This window comes from Meles meles, chromosome X, assembly GCF_922984935.1.
Source record: "Meles meles chromosome X, mMelMel3.1 paternal haplotype, whole genome shotgun sequence".
NCBI lineage: Eukaryota > Metazoa > Chordata > Mammalia > Carnivora > Mustelidae > Meles > Meles meles.
In genome coordinates this window covers 61794680-61815730 of record NC_060087.1, presented here as the reverse complement: position 1 = coordinate 61815730, position 21051 = coordinate 61794680, and positions in this window count along the sequence as shown.

The following is a 21051-nucleotide window of genomic DNA, read 5'->3' as shown; positions in this document are numbered from 1 at the left end:
GTTCATTTTTAATTGTTTCTATTTCTTTACTAAAATTCTCATTTTCATGCAGTTATTTCTGATTTTGTTTAGTTATCTGTTTCTCTTGCATCTCATTTGACTTTTTTTAAGATGATTATTTTGAATTCCTTATCAGTCAGTTTATAGAAATGCATTTCTTTGGGATCAGTTTCTGGAGATTTATTACTTTCCTCTGGTGGTATCATATTTTCTTGATTCTTCATGATCCTTGCAGCCTTGTTTGGTATCTGTACACTTAAAGGACCAAACCTCTTTTACAGTCTTTACAGACTGATTTTGGCCGATAAAGTCCTTTTCCTGTTGGGTCCCTGCACTGACAGTATTGCATCCAGGACTTCAGTTGAGTAGCATTGAATAGTCATGTGACTATTGCTGGTTCATCATGGGTACTGGTTGGTGGTTCTATTACCAGTGGCTTAGGCAGCTATGAATCCTGCCTAGTACCTGGGCTGGTAGGACTGCCTCCAGGACTTTGTTAGTAGGACTGGTGCTAGGATAACATTCTTTTTCAGTGTTTGCCGTTGGTAGGCCTGTTACCAGGTATATGGATAGATGTAACTCCTGCTGGAAATTGTAGAGGGTTCCTACCAGGTTACTGGGAAGTTCCCTGGGTGGGCAGGAATGGCTCTGGACTGTACCTGAGAAGGACTGGAACCAAGTCACAGTGCTGCTTCTATGTCCATAGCCAGGTCCAAAGCCTTTAGGCCTGCTTGTAGGATTATGGATGCGTGTGCCTCATGCCAGATCCCTCAGTGGACAGGATTGCTCTCAGACCATGGCTGAGAGAGGGTGGAGCTTAACCACAAGGCATCTTCCATGTTGAGAGTTGAACCAATATTGATAAGCCTGTTACCTAAGGCATCGTGGGCATATCTTTTCCTGGTTCCCTTGGCAGCTGGTGCTGAAGATAGGACCAAGGCCAAATGGGGCTGTAGCTGAGTCCCCAGGGGGATAGGTTTGTTTCTATTTTTGTATCCAAGTCCACAATTGGCCAGCCTGCCCTGTGGGCTTATGATTGCCTTCTCAAAATGACCCTTCTTGGTGTTGGACTCTACTGGGATTTTGCACCTTTTACCTGGATGTCAAATTTGTCTCAACGGCACTCCTGTCTGTGGATTGCTATCAAATTATTGTCGCTTTAAAGGGATATGTGTGGAGAACCTCTTATTCTACCATCTTAATCTAAATTTTCCATCATTCATGAATTTTGGCTTTTGGAATATATCTCTTAGATCAGTTGTGCTATTTAAACAAGTAAACTTAAAGAGGCAGTGGTTACAAGTATTAGGGAAAGTCTGAGCTACATTTTGAATAATGAATAAAAGTTCACCAAGAATATAAAAGGTGGGAGTAGGAGTTAAAGTGGAGAGGAGTCTAGGAAAAAGGAAGTATGTACTGAATTTGTGAAACATCACAGTATATTGCAAGTAATCTGATCTTGCTGTAATATATTACAGTGGACTAAATCAAGAGGGGCCACAGAGGAAGTGGGGAGCGTCGCAGCCGGTGCGACAAATCGACCAGGAAATGTGAGGGTAAGAGGATGGTGAAAAGAAGTTAAAGAGACAAAGAGATGGGGGCAGGAGGAACACTGAGGAGGATGTCCAACAGTACCGAGTTTATTAGGGACATTATGGCCATATATATAGTAGTTACACAATAAGAGAAGCAATATACCCGTGTCTAGTTAAACAACCACAAATTCCTGTAATCAGTTCCCCTAATCAATCTTGTAAATGATCACACACAGACTTCACGACTCCAAAAGGCTGGAGCTAAGACATTGTTTCAATATTGATTCAAAAAGTGACAACAATCTTGAGAGTAATCTACAAGTTTGTGCTGGGACAGCAAGGACCAGTTAAGGATTTACAACCCCGTCGGAATTGTATTCAAAGCTAACTGCATGTGGGAAGTCACGTGGGCGAGCGCACAACACATAGCACAGACCCTTTCTCAGTGCAACTCAACTCCATTATCTTCTGTCTTTAATCAGCCAGTTAGACAATAGAGGAGACACAAATCAGGGCCTGGTTTGGTTCTCGTCTCAAGCCTTATCGCGGCCTCCCACAGGGAGGAAGTAGAGTGGGCAAATATAAGAGTGTTTTGGAGAAAAAACTCAACAGAACTTGTTGACAAATTGGCAAGTGAGAAAGGGGATAGGTCAAAGCTACCACATTTCTAACTTCAATGCCTGAATGAACAGTGTTTGTGAGTAACCATGCTAGGGGCTCTGGGGAGAACAGCTTTGGTAGGGGAAGATAACTTTAATTTTTAGACATGATAAATTTTGTATAAATCTTCCTCTCATATGGTAGCCTAGGCTTCAATCAAATAGCCTGGGGCAGAAGGCTTATGATAAGGATAGATAGTATCCAGAGTAACATGGGAGGTCAAGAACCAGAGAGACAATCTATTGACTGTTTAAAAATAAAGTGTTATTTGGAACACATTAATGTCCATTTTTTAACCTATAGTTTCTGGCTACTTTTGCACAATAATAGCATGGTTGAGTAGTTGTGACAGAGATTACATGACCTAAAATTTATTGGTCTGAAATTTTTACTCTGTGTAAGATGTGTGACATCTACTGGTCTAGGAGAAAGACAAAGTTCAAATACCAGAGTCTAACTACAGACATAGAAGATCAAAATCACATCCAGCCTCTATATGGAAATAAGTGGAGATTGGGTTTTATTAGGTTTCATGGGACCCAGTGGTAGGAGGGATGCCCACTACCATCTTGGGATGCCCAAACCAGAAAACAAATCAAGCTAAAAACAATGTATGAAGGATGAGGACTAAAGAGAAGGGCAAATTGACTGGAGGTTATTTCAAATCAAAGAGTGCTAGAGGCAGGAATTTGAAGCCAAAACACAGAACCAGACACCCAGAGCCAAAGACATTAAACAGTGAGAGCAAGAACAAATACAAATGAGTTGGGATCAATGGCAGCAGGGAGTGGGGTGGATGGGTGAGTGGGGTAGAGAAAAAGAATGTCAAGATTACAGGGTGGTTCAGGAAGTAGTGAGGGAGGACTGAGGTGATTGATAGAATACCTGTTAGTGTTTGTAGCTTGGTTTTATGAGTTGGTTGAGGTGTGATACTTTGGTACATCAGTCAGATTAAAGGAACAATGGCAGAATAGATATTACTTTTTCCTGGGTTTGGGCACATTGTTCCCAGGTTTGCCTGAGGGAAAATTATGACATATTCTAGAGTGCATGTATGTATGTATGTACTTAGAACATGAGCGGTTAGGAGGGGACAGAGGGAGAGGATCTCAAGCAGACTCCATGCTGAGTGTGGAGCCTAATATGGGGCTTGATCTTACCATCCTGAGATCATGACACGAGCCAAAATCAAGAGTCAGACACTTAACTGACTGAGCTGTCCAGGCACTCTTGTGGAATGTTTTATGGTGACAAGTATAAACAACTGCTACAACTGCTCTTCTAGCTGATACCCATCCAATTGTACCAAGTATTGGGGCTGATTACTATCAGTGGGAGTCGAATACTTGTTTTACCATGCATTTTGGTTCCCATATGGAGTTTCCCAAGCAGGTGGAGAGGCATGGGATGGCTCTGATGTGCTGGACCTAGCAGGGAGTGAGGAAAGAGATATTAAAACTGTTTGGGTGGAAAGCAATTGGAAATTAAAAGGCTAGCATTGTCTTCAATAGCTACGGATATTATTTATAGGGTTGGGGTGATTCTGATGTGTCTGAAAGACAAGAAGACAACATGTCACACTTTAATATTTCTCCTGGAGCTATTCAGCATTCTGTCTCATAGATCTTCTTGAGTGGCCTTTACCTTTTCTGGTTATGGTATTTGCTTAATGACATTGGGAAGCTGAGGGGGTGAAAACCACAGTTGTAGATAGGTGTTTGTGTGAACAATGTAGTGAATTATTATAAAGAAAATGAGTGTAATAGAGTAGAATTAGTCATATTGTTTGAGGAAGTGTAACAATGTGGATGCATTACCAGAACTTGTATAAAGCATGCCTACTGATGTACCACCCTGTGCTCGCTTGCTCACTCTCTCTCTCAAATAAATAAATAAATAAATAAGGAAAAAAAACTTCAGGAAGGAAAAAAATCCATGTTGAAGTCCAATAAAATGGTATTATATGAAGAATCTGATGGTCAGCATAGGATACAGTAATAATTTGGGCCTTCTAGGCCTGTCCTCAGTTTGAAACTATAGTACCTGGCATACAATAAGTACTCATTGAGTATTTGTTACATAAATGTATTATTCACTTACTAGACATAGAGTTTTGAATGGGTTACCTTGGCCCTTTAGGGTAGTATGGAAGAACGACATACCTGAAGTAGAAGCCACTTTCCCAAGACTTAGACCACTCTTTGACCATCTGTGTTACCTGTGAGTGGCTAGGTGAATAAGTGTTATATGTCAGAGATCCTCAAACCTATCTCCGGGTTTGGCAGTTTGGTAGAAAGCTCACAGGACTCAATATATAGTTTTATTTGTGGTTAAGATTTATTACAGTGATGCAGTAAGGATACACTGACCATAAAAGAAATAGACACAGGTGGAATCTGGATGAATCCTTGTGTGGGCTTCCTTATGCTCTTTTCTGCCTATGAGGAGTCACACAGAGTCCACTCTTCACTCATCAACAAAACTGCAACAACATATGTGAAATACTGTCTACTATAAACACCCATTAGAGACTCAGTGCCCAAGATTTTTATTGGAATCTAGTCACATAAGCACTCTCTTTTTAGCACATACCAAAACTCGAGCCTCCAAAAAGGAAAGAAGACGTTTAGGCTTAAACCACATTGCTTACACAAATAGTCTAGGCACCATGAGCAACCCTAATCAGTTAATTGTTGACTGGAAATACTCCAAAAACCAAGTTATCAGATGCCAGCCAAAGACCAACCTGGTAAGTAGACTTTTTCTAAGAATAGCAATCTCAGGTCTGCTACATTAACTCTTTCTGCACGGTACCCATCTGCTGTGTTCCAACTGACATTGATACCAGAATAATCCCAGGCCAGATAATCTTGCAGGACAGGAGTCCTCTGCCACCTCTCTGATATTTGTGGCTGTTTTGACTCTAGGGTCATAGGAAAAGGAAAAGTTAAAATCTTTGTAAAAGAGAGTTTACCTTCATTGGCATAGACAGTTTTTCTGGTATCTACTGCTCTGAATTGTGATGATTAGATTAGACTTCCATGAAATTTTGGGATCCTATAAGGTAGTGTATCTATGTCTTTTTTTCTCACATTGGGTAGCTGCCTTTGTCCACGACCAGCCTTTTTTTTGAGAATTAGAGGGAGAGGAGGGGTTTGCCAGGGTAAATGGATGGATCTCTTTAGCCAATATTATGGAAGAAATAGTTTATCTCCTGAAATGTGGCTTTTCTGTATAACTTTTTCCTTTCCTGGATAAATCATTTAGTGAAGTAATCATTATGCAATGATGATGGAGAAACTATCAATAATATCCAGAAACTGTAGGAACTGCCAAATTTCCTTGATTATCTGGAGGGTTTCTCAGTTTAGAACTTATGAAATTTTCACTGGAATCATGGGAATAACTTGACTCAACATAGTTCAAAAACTGCTCCTTCAGGATTTTGAAAGCAGGTTTAATTTAGTGGTGGTAGGGCTATACTTGGTCTAAATCAATAGCATTGTTCACTTTTAATACAGATATCTCTCAGAATTACTTTTCCTTGGGAATTAAGGTAAATGTATCTTGAAACCTGAATTTCATAACCTAGGCAAGTTCAGTATTCTTCCCATGATTTCTGTGAATGTTCAGTATTCTATCCCCATATATACCTCTTTGCTATCTACAAACAAAAATTAGATATTAGTGATTGTGTAGGGCTAGTGGTGGGGAGTGCTATGAGGGGAAATGAGGAGTGACTGCTAATGTGTATGGAATTTCTATTTGGGGTGATGAAAATGATCCAAAATTGATTGTAGTATGGTCGTTCAACATTGTGACTTTACTAAAAACAAACAAACAAAAAACCCCAAAAAACTGAATCATACATTTTAAGTAGGTAAATTTTATGGAATATGAATTATACCTCAATAAAGCTATGATTTTTAGTTTATTTTTTTTCCCCTTTTTATTTATTTTTTCAGCGTAACAGTATTCATTCTTTTTGCACAACACCCAGTGCTCCATGCAAAACGTGCCCTCCCCATCACCCACCACCTGTTCCCCCAACCTCCCACCCCTGACCCTTCAAAACCCTCAGGTTGTTTTTCAGAGTCCATAGTCTCTTATGGTTCGCCTCCCCTCCCCAATGTCCATAGCCCGCTCCCCCTCCCCCAATCCCACCTCCCCCCAGCAACCCCCAGTTTGTTTTGTGAGATTAAGAGTCATTTATGGTTTGTCTCCCTCCCAATCCCATCTTGTTTCATTTATTCTTCTCCTATCCCCCTACCCCCCCATGTTGCTTCTCCATGTCCTCATATCAGGGAGATCATATGATAGTTGTCTTTCTCCGATTGACTTATTTCACTAAGCATGATACGCTCTAGTTCCATCCACGTCGTCGCAAATGGCAAGATTTCATTTCTTTTGATGGCTGCATAGTATTCCATTGTGTATATATACCACATCTTCTTGATCCATTCATCTGTTGATGGACATCTAGGTTCTTTCCATAGTCTGGCTATTGTAGACATTGCTGCTATAAACATTCGGGTACACGTGCCCCTTCGGATCACTATGTTTGTATCTTTAGGGTAAATACCCAGTAGTGCAATTGCTGGGTCATAGGGTAGTTCTATTTTCAACATTTTGAGGAACCTCCATGCTGTTTATTTTTATATTCGTAAAGTTTTATTTATTTGAGAGAGAGAGAGGCAGACTCCCTACTGAGCAGAGAGCCTGACGCAGGGCTTGATCCTAGAACCTTGAGATCATGACCTGAGCCAAAGGCAGACACTCAGCCAACTGAGCCACCCAGGCACCCCAAGCTGTGATATTTTTTAAATAAATATGTATATAAAATTGTTAGAATCATCAGATTTACCACCAGAAGAGTTGTAGCAGTTTGTCTTCCTTCCATCAATGTGTAAGAGTGCCTATTCCCTCAGAGTCTCACCTAGCAGAATGCATTATCATATTCTTGTCAGTCTGGTATGTGAGAAATGGTGTCCTTATATTTTTACTTAGTATTTCTCTAATTTTGAGTGAGTGTGAACATTTTTAATATGCTTAAAGACTAATTTTATATCCCATATGTGAATTGTCTATCCACATATCCCCCATTTTTTCTCTTGGGTTTTGGTCCTTTGGGGAAGATGGTCTTTGTTCACTCAATATTTTTTTCCAGTTTTATTAAGAAATAATTGGTATAATTCACTGTATAGGTTTAAGTCATACATCATGAAGGTTTGATTTACATATATTGTGAAATGATTATCACATATATTGTGAAATGATTATCACATATTTTGTGAAAAGATTATCACAGTAGGTTCAGCTAACATCCATAATCTCATACAGATACAATACAATTCTCCTTGTGATGAGAACTCTTGGGATTTACTGTAATTTTAACAACTTTCCTATCTATCATATAGCATACCGTGTTAACTGTAGTCATCAAGTTGTACAGTATATTCCAAGTACTTATTTATCTTATAACTGGAAATCTGTATCTTCTGTCCACCTTCCTCCAATACCCCCGCACCCTCCGCCTCTGATAACCATATCAGATCTCTTTTTCTATTATTATTTTTTTACCAATTTTTTAAAAGATTTTATTTATTTGGCAGACAGATCACAAGTAGGCAGAGAGGCAGGCAGAGAGAGGAGGAAGCAGGCTCCCCGCTGAGCAGAGAGCCCAATGCGGGACTCGATCCCAGGACCCTGAGATCATGACCTGAGCCGAAGGCAGAGGCTTTCAACCACTGAGCCACCCAGTTGCCTTTTTTTTTTTAACCAATTTTTAAGAGTTCTTTGTACATAGGTATATGAGCCATTTTCTGTCATCACTCATACTCTTAATCATTATACTCAACTGCTGCCCTACTCTAGCACTTTATCCACATAAACCCCATTCTTCCAACATTTATAATTGGAAGTAGCTCAAATTCTCATTGCAGAATGATTTAAATGTAGCATAGACCCTGAAAACCCACTATCTAGAACAATTTTTCACAGTTGTGTTCCCCTGAAACTCTACCAGTCCTGGAGGAATGGAGACAGGTAAAGTAGTTTGATAGCCTATGGAAGGGGAGGAAGGTCAGAAGGGAGGTATTTTCTTCTAAGGCTCTATATTTTTCTACAGTCCTAACTTTACAAGGTGAAGAACTTGATATCTTTTTGTAATTTTTCAGGCCACACCCCCTAATACTAATAATCAAGGTGAAGTCACACTTTCTGGGGTAGCAAGATTTCGGGTGTCAGGATGGCCGAGTGGTCTGGGGTAGCAAGATTTCTTGCCATGGCAGTCAGCTTATGGAGGAGGGCAATGAAGGAGGTCCACTATTCCATTTCTTATACTATAGATGAGCTTGAGAAAAAAAGCTATGAACTTTTTTTGTTACAGTCTTATCTATACCATTGCTGGCACCTCATACAGCATCCTCACTATTTCTCCTGTGGAGTGAGCTTGTCTCATTTGGGGTGGGGGTGGGAGCTGGCCCTTGACTACCTTCAGTTGCCTTCTTCTTGACAAGTTGGAAGTTTCTTTAAAAATCAAACACATGGGGCGCCTGGGTGGCTCAGTGGGTTAAAACCTCTTCCTTCGGCTCAGGTCATGATCTCGGGGTCCTGGGATCGAGTCCCGCATCGGGCTCTCTGCTCAGCAGGGGGCCTGCTTCGCTCGCTCTCTCTCTCTCTGCCTGCCTCTCTGCCTACTTGTAATCTCTTTCTGTCAAGTAAATAAATAAAATCTTTAAAAAAAAATCAAACACATAATTACCACATGATACAGCAGTTGCATTATTGAGCATTTATCTCAGAGAAACATAAACTCTTGTCCACCCACACAAAAACTACACCAGTATTCATGTGCCTTTACTCATAAGAGCTAAAAAGGACCTAGATGCCCTTCTATAGGTGAATGAATAACTGTGGTATATTCACACCACAGAATTACAACTCAGCAACAAACAGGAATAAATTACTAATATATTCAAAGATGTTATGCTAAGTTTAAAAAATCTAATCTCCAAATTTCACCTAGAGTATGATTCTATTTATGCGTTGTTCTTGAAAAGACAAAAGTAAAGTGTCAAGAAAATAGATTAGTGGTTCCCAGGGATAAAGAGTGGCAGTAGTGTGTGAATAGGAAATATTAGCATGAGGGAGTTTTTTTGACTGACTATCCTTCATTATGATTATGGTAATGGTTATGTGAATCTACACCTGTGTTAAAATTCATTGATCTGTACATCAAAAAATAATTTTTGCTTTATTTTAATTTTAAAAATAAATTTAAACTGAATTCAATATAAAAATACTAACCATGCAGAGTTAATGAAGTATGGACCTAATTCACTTAAAATATAGTAGCATGGAGCCAAATGTAAAGGACCTTGAATGCCCAATTATAGAGTAATTTGGGATTTATTCATCAAGTAGTAAAGAGGAATGAAATTTTTTAGTTTGGGTAACGAAAAATGTACTGGAATCTGATTTGTACAAAGATCACCCTGAAAAGAGTAGAGGCTAGATTGGAGACAGTGAAACGGAAAGCAGGAGATATTCTAGCTGAAAGATAAATGCCTAAATGGGAAACAAAGAGAGTAAGAACCAAAAAACCTTGGTTTGGGACATGATAACATAAGTAGGAATTGCCCACTAATCTGACTGGCAGAAGAAAATGTTTTGTTACTGAGTTCTTTATTTGAAAAAACCCTTTTATTACTGTGTTGTGGCTAAAAGTTTAAAAGTTTAATTCCGTAACATTTCAGAGCAGCAGACCTTTGGGTCTTTTTGGTGGACAAAACTATCTTGTGTCCGAACAGAAGTTCTGGGGCACAGTCACTGAGGCAGAACTAGCCACTCCAAAGTCTGCAAACTCATTACTATCTGACAGATCTGTGAATGCTGGCTCTGTCCCCAGATTTCCATAATAGTAGTAGTTAACAGTTACTGACTACTTACCATGTGCTGGGCCCTATTTTAAGTGGTTTATATACACTGTCAGTTTGGTCCTGTCAAAAATTCTCAGAGATTGTTCAATTATCATTCTCATGTAAAATGTATGTAACATGTAAAAACTATGACACAGACCTGCTTTTAATTTACACAGAAATTAAGTGATTAAGCCAGTATTTGAAATGTAGGCAGCCTGAGTGTAAGGCCCAGGTTCCTGAATGTTGTACTATGCCAGAGATCCTTAAAAGCAGGTGAACAGAAAGAGAAAACCTCTTTGGTTGCTTTTTCTGCCTTAACAGCTTCCCTCTAATCGTTTCTGCTTTCTGAACAAACTATTATTATTGTTAATATTTCTTCCCTTTTTCTATCATATTACTGTCCTATAATCAGTTCCCTCACAGTCACTTGGTAGAAAAACTCTTCCTGGTAGTTCATTTCCTTGCCTCTATTGTAGATATTTTGGTGTAAATATTGTAGGTATTTGGTGACTCTTGGTGAGTCTTCCTCCTAGTTTACCTTGATAGGCAACTCTGTGTTTTAAGGCAGAAAGTAGGTGGGGCTGAGGAAGTACTGGAATAAATTGAGTAGGCCAGCATTCCGAGTCAGTTCACAAGCATATAGGATAGGGAAGTCTTATCTTAAGCATAGGCAGCTATCAGGGAGCCAGGAGGAGGGAACAAATTTTGTTAAAAGGAGGCTGTGCATGTTAGTATGGGTCAAACAAACCACAGTCAACAGGTCAAACCTAGCTATTATCTGCTTTCGTAGGTAAAATTTTATGGAAACCTAGCCATGCCCATTCATTTATGTCTTGTCTATAACTGCTTTTGTACTACAACAGAGTTGAGTCATTGCAATAGAGATCATATGGCTTACAAAACCTAAAATATCTGCTATCTGGCCCTTTAGAAAAAACATTTGCCAACTCCTGGTATAAAGGATGGAACATCCTGAGTGATTGGAGATTTTTGTGTAGGGAAATACTAGGAGTTTAAATCTATATTTTATTTATTTTTTTAAGATTTTATTTATTTATTTGGCAGAGAGAGAGAGAGAGAGAGAGAGAGAGAACACAAGCAGGGGGAGTGGGAGAGAAAAGCAAGCTCCTTGCTAAGCAGGGAGCCTGATGTGGGGCTCAATCCCAGGACCCTGGGATCATGACCTGAGCTGAAGGCAGATGTTTAACTGACTGAGCCACCAGGCACTCCAAGATTAAATCTGTCTTTTAAATAAAGACATTTGGGAACATTTTGAGGAAGAAACTAGATGCAGGAACCAGAAAGGAAGTTAACAAAACAGGGTAAAAAAGAACTAGGGAAGGCTTAGTGTAAATAGATAAAAAGGATCAGCTTTTAGAGATACCAATAGAGATAGGTTCTCCAGAATTTAGTTGAAGTGTGAGTGTGTCTGTGTGTGTCTATGTGTACATGTGTCTGTTGGGGAGGGAGAGTCTTCATTCTGAGCAAAAAAGAGGACAGAGAGAGGAAGACAATATAAAACAGGCAGAGAGAAAAATACCCTCCTATTTCTTTAATTTGTATTTGAAGTGACCACTATATTCCTTGCTGCAGAAAGATTTCTAGAAAATTTCTTTTTTTTTAAAAGATTTTATTTATTTATTTGACAGAGAGATCACAAGTAGGTAGAGAGGCAGTCAGAGAGAGAGGGGGAAGCAGGCGCTCTGCTGAACAGAGAGCCCGATGTGGGTCTTGATACCAGGACCCTGAGATATGACCCGAGCTGAAGGCAGAAGCTTAACCTTCTGAGCCACCCAGGCGCCCCAGATTCCTAGAAAATTTCTAAAGGTCTGGTTTTCCAAGCCTGTATGTATTAGGCAACATTGACCCTATTGTTTTACATGGCTGCATTGCACTATCATTCAAATGAAGGAATTGTGAAGCTTACTTGACCAGGGATAAAAATGATATACCAAAATTGGACAGCCACATGCAGAAAAATGAAATTGGACCACTTCCTTACACCACACACGAAAATAGACTCAAAATGGATGAAGGACCTCAATGTGAGAAAGGAATCCATCAAAATCCTTGAGGAGAACGCAGGCAGCAACCTCTTCGACCTCAGCCACAGCAACATCTTCCTAGGAACATCGGCAAAGGCAAGGGAAGCAAGGGCAAAAATAAACTATTGGGATTTCATCAAGATCAAAAGCTTTTGCACAGCAAAGGAAACAGTTAACAAAACCAAAAGACAACTGACAGAATGGGAGAAGATATTTGCAAATGACATATCAGATAAAGGGCTAGTATCCAAAATCTATAAGGAACTTAGCAAACTCAACACCCAAAGAACAAATAATCCAATCAAGAAATGGGCAGAGGACATGAACAGACATTGCTTCCAAGAAGACATCCAGATGGCCAACAGACACATGAAAAAGTGCTCCACATCACTCGGCATCAGGGAAATACAAATCAAAACCACAATGAGATATCACCTCACACCAGTCAGAATGGCTAAAATTAACGAGTCAGGAAATGACAGATGCTGGCGAGGATGCGGAGAAAGGGGAACCCTCCTCCACTGTTGGTGGGAATGCAAGCTGGTGCAACCACTCTGGAAGACAGCATGGAGGTTCCTCAAAATGTTGAAAATAGAACTACCCTATGACCCAGCAATTGCACTACTGGGTATTTACCCTAAAGATACGAACATAGTGATCCAAAGGGGCACGTGTACCCGAATGTTTATAGCAGCAATGTCTACAATAGCCAAACTATGGAAAGAACCTAGATGTCCATCAACAGATGAATGGATAAAGAAGAAGTAGTATATATACACAATGGAATACTATGCAGCCATCAAAAGAAATGAAATCTTGCCATTTGCGACGACATGGATGGAACTAGAGGGTATCATGCTTAGTGAAATAAGTCAGTCGGAGAAAGACAACTATCATATGATCCCCCTGATATGAGGACGTGGAGATGCAACATGGGGGGTTGGGGGATAGGAGAAGAATAAATGAAACAAGATGGGGATGGGAGGGAGACAAACCATAAAGGACTCTTAATCTCACAAAACAAACTGGGGGTTGCTGGGGGGAGGTGGGGTTGGGAGAGGGGGAGGGGGTTATGGACATTGGGGAGGGTATGTGCTATGGTGAGTGCTTTGAAGTGTGTAAACGTGGCGATTCACAGGCCTGTACCCCTGGGGATAAAAATACATTATATGTTTATAAAAAAAAAAAAAAGAAAGAAAGAAAGAAAAGAAAGGATGAATACCCAACTTTTGTTGCAACATGGACGGGACTGGAAGTGATTATGCTGAGTGAAATAAGTCAAGCAGAGAGAGTCAAGTATCATATGGTTTCACTTATTTGTGGAGCATCACAAATGACATGGAGGACATTGGGAGATGGAGAGGAGAAGGAAGTTGAGGGAAATTGCAAGGGGAGGTGAACCATAAGAGACTATGGAATCTGAAAAACAACCTGAGGGTTTTGAAGGGGCGGGGGTGGGAGGTTGGGGGAACAGGTGGTGGGTAATAGGGAGGGCACGTATTGCATGGAGCACTGGGTGTTGTGCAAAAACAATGAATACTGTTATGCTGGAAAAAAATAAATTAATTAATTAACAAAAAAATAAAAAATTTTTAAAAAAATGATATACCAGGACTAATTGCAAAGATCACATTATTCAGTTTTTCCTTTTTTTTTTTTATCAAAATTGATATAGTGGCCAGATGCACTCTCACTAGAAATACATTGTTAAGATCTGCTTATTGAGAGAAGCTGTGAAGGATGTGAACATGGTGTCTTTTTTTTCCCGGTGAGAACAATTCATGTAAATATAAAATATAAAAATATTATTATCTATATAGTATAGAAATAATATTATCTATTCTTAAGAAACTTCCTCAAGTTCTACCATATCTATAAGACCATAGGCTAAGAAAAACATCTTAAGAAATTTTGAAGATCACTTGTTTTGGGTAGTTATGGGTAGAAACTACTGAATTCATGCCCTGCCCCAACTTGCCATCTTACAGAGGGTTGCTTCCTTCCTGCTGAAGCCCTATGAAGATGTAAAATCAGAAAAATATGCCAAGTCAGGATTCAAATCTGGATATGCAAAGCACCACCGCTATTACTAAAAAGGTTGTATGTTTTAGTCCCCAAGACTATCCTTTTCCCTTGAGGGGATGACCATAATTCTCAATCATAAGATTTTTCTCCCCTCCATGAACTAAGTGTATCAGTTAAGTACATAGTCCTCCATTACACCTTGTTGGGGGAGACTAGACTCTATTGCAACCAGCCTCAAGGAGACAGGAATGGCAGACAGCCATTGCCTGTGCATCACAGAACCAAACTGAAAGTGTAAATGAAAAGGGTATAATGGGGCAAGTCTGCTATGACCTTTGTTTTACTTTCACTCACCAATTATTTTGGCATGGTACAATTAGAGTAAATGACTAGTTGTAATAATGTCATTATGTTTGTTGTAGGTTGCACATGCTCAAGCACAGATTTTATGGTCTTATTACTCAGAAGGCCACTAGCTTCTGGCCTTGCCTAGAAATTTCCTAAAGAGGTCACAAATTCTAAGGTACTGGGGAGTAGCAAGTGAGATTGCTCTTCCCACTTCCTTTGTTTCTGTTTTCACTATTTCCTTTTCTCTTTCTTTCCTGAACTGGAGTCCTGTCAATCTTGTAACACCATCACCGGTGTAATCTGGAATGACATGTAGATTAGAAATAATTCTACAAGAGTTATGAAAAGATTCTTCTAGACCCGGAGCTGTGGCTTTATAATTAATTATCTGAATGGCTTGGGAAACATTGCTTAATGTGTCTGATCTCTAATTTTCTCATCTTTATTAAGAGGTAGAACCAGATGAACTCTAGGTTACCCAAAATGCATTTGAGATGCCTTCAAATCCATGAACACATTTGTTTGCAGCTCCCAATATTTCTCTGAGAAGATACAGAGATATCTTTTAGGGTTTACAATAAAGGAGAAGGGAGAAAGAGGAAGAGAGAAGGGTTGATGAGCAGAGCCCTCGTGATAAGGTCTCTAATGAACAGAGATGGCTCAATGAGAGAGGAGGGACAAGAGGAGTTAATTCTAACCTATGATATCTGGGGAGCCCTCTAGGCCAAGGTGAGAACTGAGCATGATTTGAATATAGGGGGAAATAATTTCAATTTTAGATGTTTGAGTTTGTCTTGAATCATTAGAGAAACAAGCTTTGGAGCAGGACTCCCTGGGTTTTAATCCAAGCTCTACCACTTAGCAGCTATACTGGGGAATGCTACTTTACCTCTCAGAGCCTCAGTTTTATAATCTTTAAAATGGAGAATAAATGGTAATTTATTAAGATTATGTGAATTCACATATATAAAGTTCTTAGAACAATGTATCGTGGTAATGTTTCTGTACAGAGAAATGCTTGGAGACTAGGAAAACCTTTCTATAGATAGAGTTTCTTGTAGGTATTATTGAAGATAGAAGTTAGAGCTAGGAACCAGACAGAAAGTTATTCCAAGACTACATATGGGAGAGGACAAAGTGTGGTCTAAATAATGCTGGTAGGAACCAAAAGGATGGGTCATTATTTAGAGATGAAATATCTAATATATAGTCTTTAGATTCTATAGAAGTTACTCAATATAACATTTATCACCCCGTCTAAGATGCTATCAATTACACCCTTCATGGAATAACAGGAAATTTAAAACTTTGCCAATTGAACTGTATCTTACCATTAAACATAAGACTCATCCTGATTTAAAGACTTATTTATTTATTCGAGAGAGAGAGAAAGAGAATTGGGGGAGGGGCAGGAGATGGAGAGAGAGAATCTCAAGCAGACACCCTGCTGAGTGAGGAGCCCAATGAAGAATTTGGTCTAACAACACTGAGATCACGACCTGAGCCAAAATCAAGAGGCAGACAATTAACCAACCTAGCCACCCAGGTATCCCAAGACTCGTCCTGATTTAATAGATGTTAAACTGTGGGGGGAAATGTACATTTTATAATGGATGAAATAAGATATATGCACAATAAAGTTAGTGAAGGAAAGAGAGTGGGAAAAAACCCTTTCTGTAACTACGAATTTCTATTTGAGACAAGGTGAATTCTCTTCTTACTTTAGTATTTCCAGAAACTTTGCTTAGGACTTTTTATTCCCTGATAAGTAATACTAGAAAGCCTAGAGAATCTGAGTGCTTTTATTTAAGATGGTGTATTTTAACCACCCTATCTCTTTCCACATGGTCTGTATTTAACAAAAAATAATTGGAGTGAAGAAGAGATTCAGTGAGAAAAAGTGGTTTTGTTTGTTTGTTTGTTTGTTTTCATGCTTGAGGAACTCATTCACATGGACTTGGCATATTACCACACAAATGTATTGAGTCTGTTCTTGAACTTCAAATTTTGAATAGACCAGGTCAGAAGCTGTTGAGGTAATCTGTCCTTCTTCTTGATTTGCCTCCTCCCAGTTTATCCTATTTGTTCTTTGCCATCCTTCCATCAAAGGGACAACCTTCACTAACAGAAGTCAATGCACCCTGTAATCTCTTGGGTAATTTATAATAGGAGCATGAAAAAAAGTGGGCACTGGTATGTTCCTCTTGAAATCCCATGGCAATATAGCTGTGCCCTATGTAGGGGGATGGAGACAAGAAAGAGGCTAAGGGACCATTCTGCCCTGGCTTTTTAACCCCCATCATTCAGGATGCTAGACATCCTGATCTTCAGTGGCTTTTTACTATCCCACCACTACCACTAACTAGGAAATGACCACAGTTCTCCATCATGAAATAGGTAACATAGGACTTTATTTCCTAGGTACACATTTTAACTCTATTCCTGGGGCTAGAAGAAATCTTGTTCTTAATCCAAGGTAAACCTTGAAATTAGCTAAATAAGGGGACTGCATTGTGAGTGTGTTTGTAATCAGCAAACAAACAAACAAAAACCACAATGCCCTCATCCCTTCTGTTTTTTGTTCATTCTCCTTTTTCATTCAGAATTTAAAGGATGAGGAATCATCATGGTACCTTTATTTACTTGGGACTAGATAAACCGGGAGTAGTTTGAATCTGCTCAAGCAAACAGCCTGTGGACTTTCAGCCCCATAACCAGATCTGGAAAAAAGGCTGAGGATTTCAGGACACTGGTGAAAGAAAGATTATTGTCTCCTTTTTCCCTGCCTCTGGTACTATACTACTTTAAACTCCAATACCTAGTGTAATGTATAACATGCACAAGTTAGAAGGACTATTGGACTCTCAGATCTTGTTTTCCCATTTCTAACCACTTGTCCCTGAACATGTTTTGAGTCCTTATTTTGTGCAAGGCAGTATCCCTGGTACTGTAGGGAATGCATGGGTAAAAAAAGCACTGTCGTGGGATGCCTGGGTGGCTCAGTTGGTTAAGCATCCAGTTCATGATCTCAGGGTCATGAGATCGAGTCCTGTGTTGGTCTCCACACTGAGTGGGGAGTCTGCTTCTCTCTCACTCTCCCTGTCCTTCAGCCCCCTCCCCTACTTGTGCGCGCTCTCTCTCTCTCTCTCTCTAAAATAAACCAGTAAATCTTTAAAAAGGGGATATTATGCTCAGTGAAATAAGTCAAGCAGAGAAAGTCAATTATCATATGATTTCACTTACTTGTGGAACATAAGGAATAACATGGAGGACATTAGGAGAAGGAAAGGAAAAGTGAATTAGGGGAAATCGGAGGAGGAGACAAACCATGAGAGACTGTGAACTCTAAGAAACAAACTGAGGTTTTAGAGGGGAGAGGGGTGGGCTGATGGATGAACCTAGTGATGGGTATTAAGAAGGACATGTATTGGGGCGCCTGGGTGGCTCAGTGGTTAAAGCCTCTACCTTCAGCTCGGGTCATGATCCCAGGGTCCTGGGATCGAGCCCCGCATCAGGCTCTCTGCTCAGCAGGGAGCCTGCTTCCCTTCCTCTCTGTCTGCCTGTCTCTCTGCCTACCTGTGATCTCTGCCTGTCAAATAATAAAATCTTAAAAAAAAAAAGAAGGACATGTATTGCATGGAGCACTGGATGTCGTACATAAACAATGAATCTTGGAATACTGCATCAAAAAAAAAAAGTAAAGCCAGTATATGTGCAGATGATCTTAATATATAGAAAGCCAGTGAGTGATCTATGCTATAATGAAATTATTAACTTCAATGATAGAATAGTGGGATGGGGTGGAGGGAGATAAAAAATTTCAAGCTTGCTTCAAGGTGGTGTTGAGTGATGAACATTATCTTGAATGGTGTAATAATGGAAGGAGATTAGTAAGTAATCTAAGAATCTGTAAGGTCTTTTTGTGGGTTAGATTCAATAATCAGCTGTACCTGGAACATATGTTGTAGGCATGTCTTTGGCCTAGAAAGCAAGCAAAAGCCAGACGTTGATGGTTCTGATCTGTTTAATTAAAGGGCTTTAAGTTTATGTTGGAGAAGACAAACAAGACAATTTTCTCAACTTCCCAGAAGAATGCCTGGCTCATAATAGACATTAATAAATAATTTTTAAATGAATGAATGAGATTTGGAACAGTGGAATAAGAAAGAGTTCATATTTGTACACTAGACAGATTACTCCAGGAGTGATAAAACCTTGCAGATGAATTAGAAGAAGAGAGATTGTTGATGTGTGAGTCATTTGTGAGTCTCACCTGGCAATCTAATTGACACACATAAGGTATTACACCAGGAGAGGAGCCATGTGAATAAAAGATGGACAGAGTGGGGTTGCCTTCCAGAGGTTAAAAATGTAGAATTAGATGTGGAATTATTCTTAGAAAAAATATTATAAGCCCCAAGGAGTGACTGTGGAAGCATTCAAAACGTCACCAACATTCCCGCTCTCAGGCCGTTAAACCCAGCGGGCCTGTAGGAGCAGGATCCCATGATCCCCAGGGACAGTGCTTAAGTGAGGAGCTATAAAAGAATGTAACCCTCAGTCTCCCCTTTCTGCATCTGGAGACTACCAGCCCAAACATCCTGCCCTTCCCTTATCCCATGACTGCCTCCCTGCATGCCTACACATAGGGGAATATGCAAGCCTGCTTCAAGATATTTGCCATTCCTTTGTACTCCTTTCCCACGTTTGGAGACATCGGTCCTTGCTTTTCTGATAAAAACAAAACAAAATAAAAGCTATGTGCAGGATTCAGCTGCTGCTGCTCTCCCTTACAGAGACAGCCTTGCACCGCCACTCAGACTGGTGTCTGAGAACTTTATTTCAGTGTACAACAATATTGGATAGGAGTGGAGTGAATGTGATAGAAGGCATCCAGCCTCAGTGACCGATGAAAAGGAAGTTTGTCTTCCATTGTTCCAAGACTTGTTCCCATGGGCCACTTTCTTCCCTACTATACCTTTAGACCTATTCCAGAAACCTTCTCCAGGACTTCTAGCAAGGGTTTACATATTGTTAGACCATACTATCTCTGCTCTTCACAATGAGGGAAGGTGTCTGGAAACTGAGAAAGCCAATGACCATGTGAGCAAATGAAGTGCCTACCATGCACAGTCAGAAGTGGGCTTGCTATTGCTTAAGGCATCTATTGGCATCATGATTAAGATACAAACAAATATTTTATTTATTTTTTTTAAAGATTTTATTTATGTATTTATATATTTATTTGTCAGAGAGAGAGCACACAAACAGGCAGAGAGGCAGGCAGAGGCAGAGAGAGAAGCAGGCTCCCCGCTGAGAAAGGAGCCCGATGCGGGACTCGATCCCAGGACCCTGAGATCATGACCTGAGCCGAAGGCAGCGGCTTAACCCACTGAGCCACCCAGGTGTCCCACAAACAAATATTTTAAACAAAGGTCACTTCATCATGTGTTTTATTCTGCAATTGGGAATTTAATGTTACTGACTGAATTTTGTGTCCCCTTCCCTCTGCCCCACAGTTCATAGGTTTAAATCCTAATTATTAATGTGATGGTATTAAGAGGTAGAGACTTGGGGTGCCTGGGTGGCTCAGTGGGTTAAGGCTCTGCCTTCAGCTCAGGTCATGGTCTCAGAGTCCTGGGATCGAGCCCCACACTGGGCTCTCTGCTCAGCAGGGAGCCTGCTTACCCCCTCTCTCTCTGCCTCTCTCCCTACTTGTGATCTCTCTCTCTGTCAAATAAATAAAATCTTTAGGGCGCCTGGGTGGCTCAGTGGGTTAAGCCGCTGCCTTCGGCTCAGGTCATGATCTCAGGGTCCTGGGATCGAGTCCCACATCGGGCTCTCTGCTCCGCGGGGAGCCTGCTTCCCTCTCTCTCTCTCTGCCTGCCTCTCTGCCTACTTGTGATCTCCTGTCTCTCGCTGTCAAATAAAAAAAAAAAAAAAATCTAAATAAAATCTTTAAAAAAAAAATAGAGGTAGGGCCTTTGGGAGGCAATTAGGTCATAAGGATAGAGCCTTCATGAATGAATTAGTGCCCTTATAAGAATGGATACTAGAGACCTTGCTGTCTCCCTCCCTCTGCTTTCTCTGCCATGGGAGAATATGAGAAGATAGCCATTAGCACACCAGAAGAGTACTCTCACCAAAAAACAGATCTAATGTTGCCTTGATCTTATATTTCCCAGTCTACAGAACTGTGAGAAAGGTTTGTTTAAGTAACCTATTCTATGGTATTTTTGCTACTGCAACCTGAACTGATTAAGACAAAAACTGGTACTGAGAAGTGGGGTTCTGCAGTAACAAGTACCTAAAAATATGGTAGTGGTTTTGGAACTGGGAATTGGATAGAGGCTAGAAGAGTTTTGAGGTGCATGATTTAGGCATAAAAATATACATTAAATAATAAGCTCTCTATGTGATTTTATGCTTACTAAAGTTTTTTTATGCTTACTGCAGTTTTTAGGGAGCTACTTGATAGTAGAATGATAACTTGTTTTAAAAATCCAAGTTAGTTAA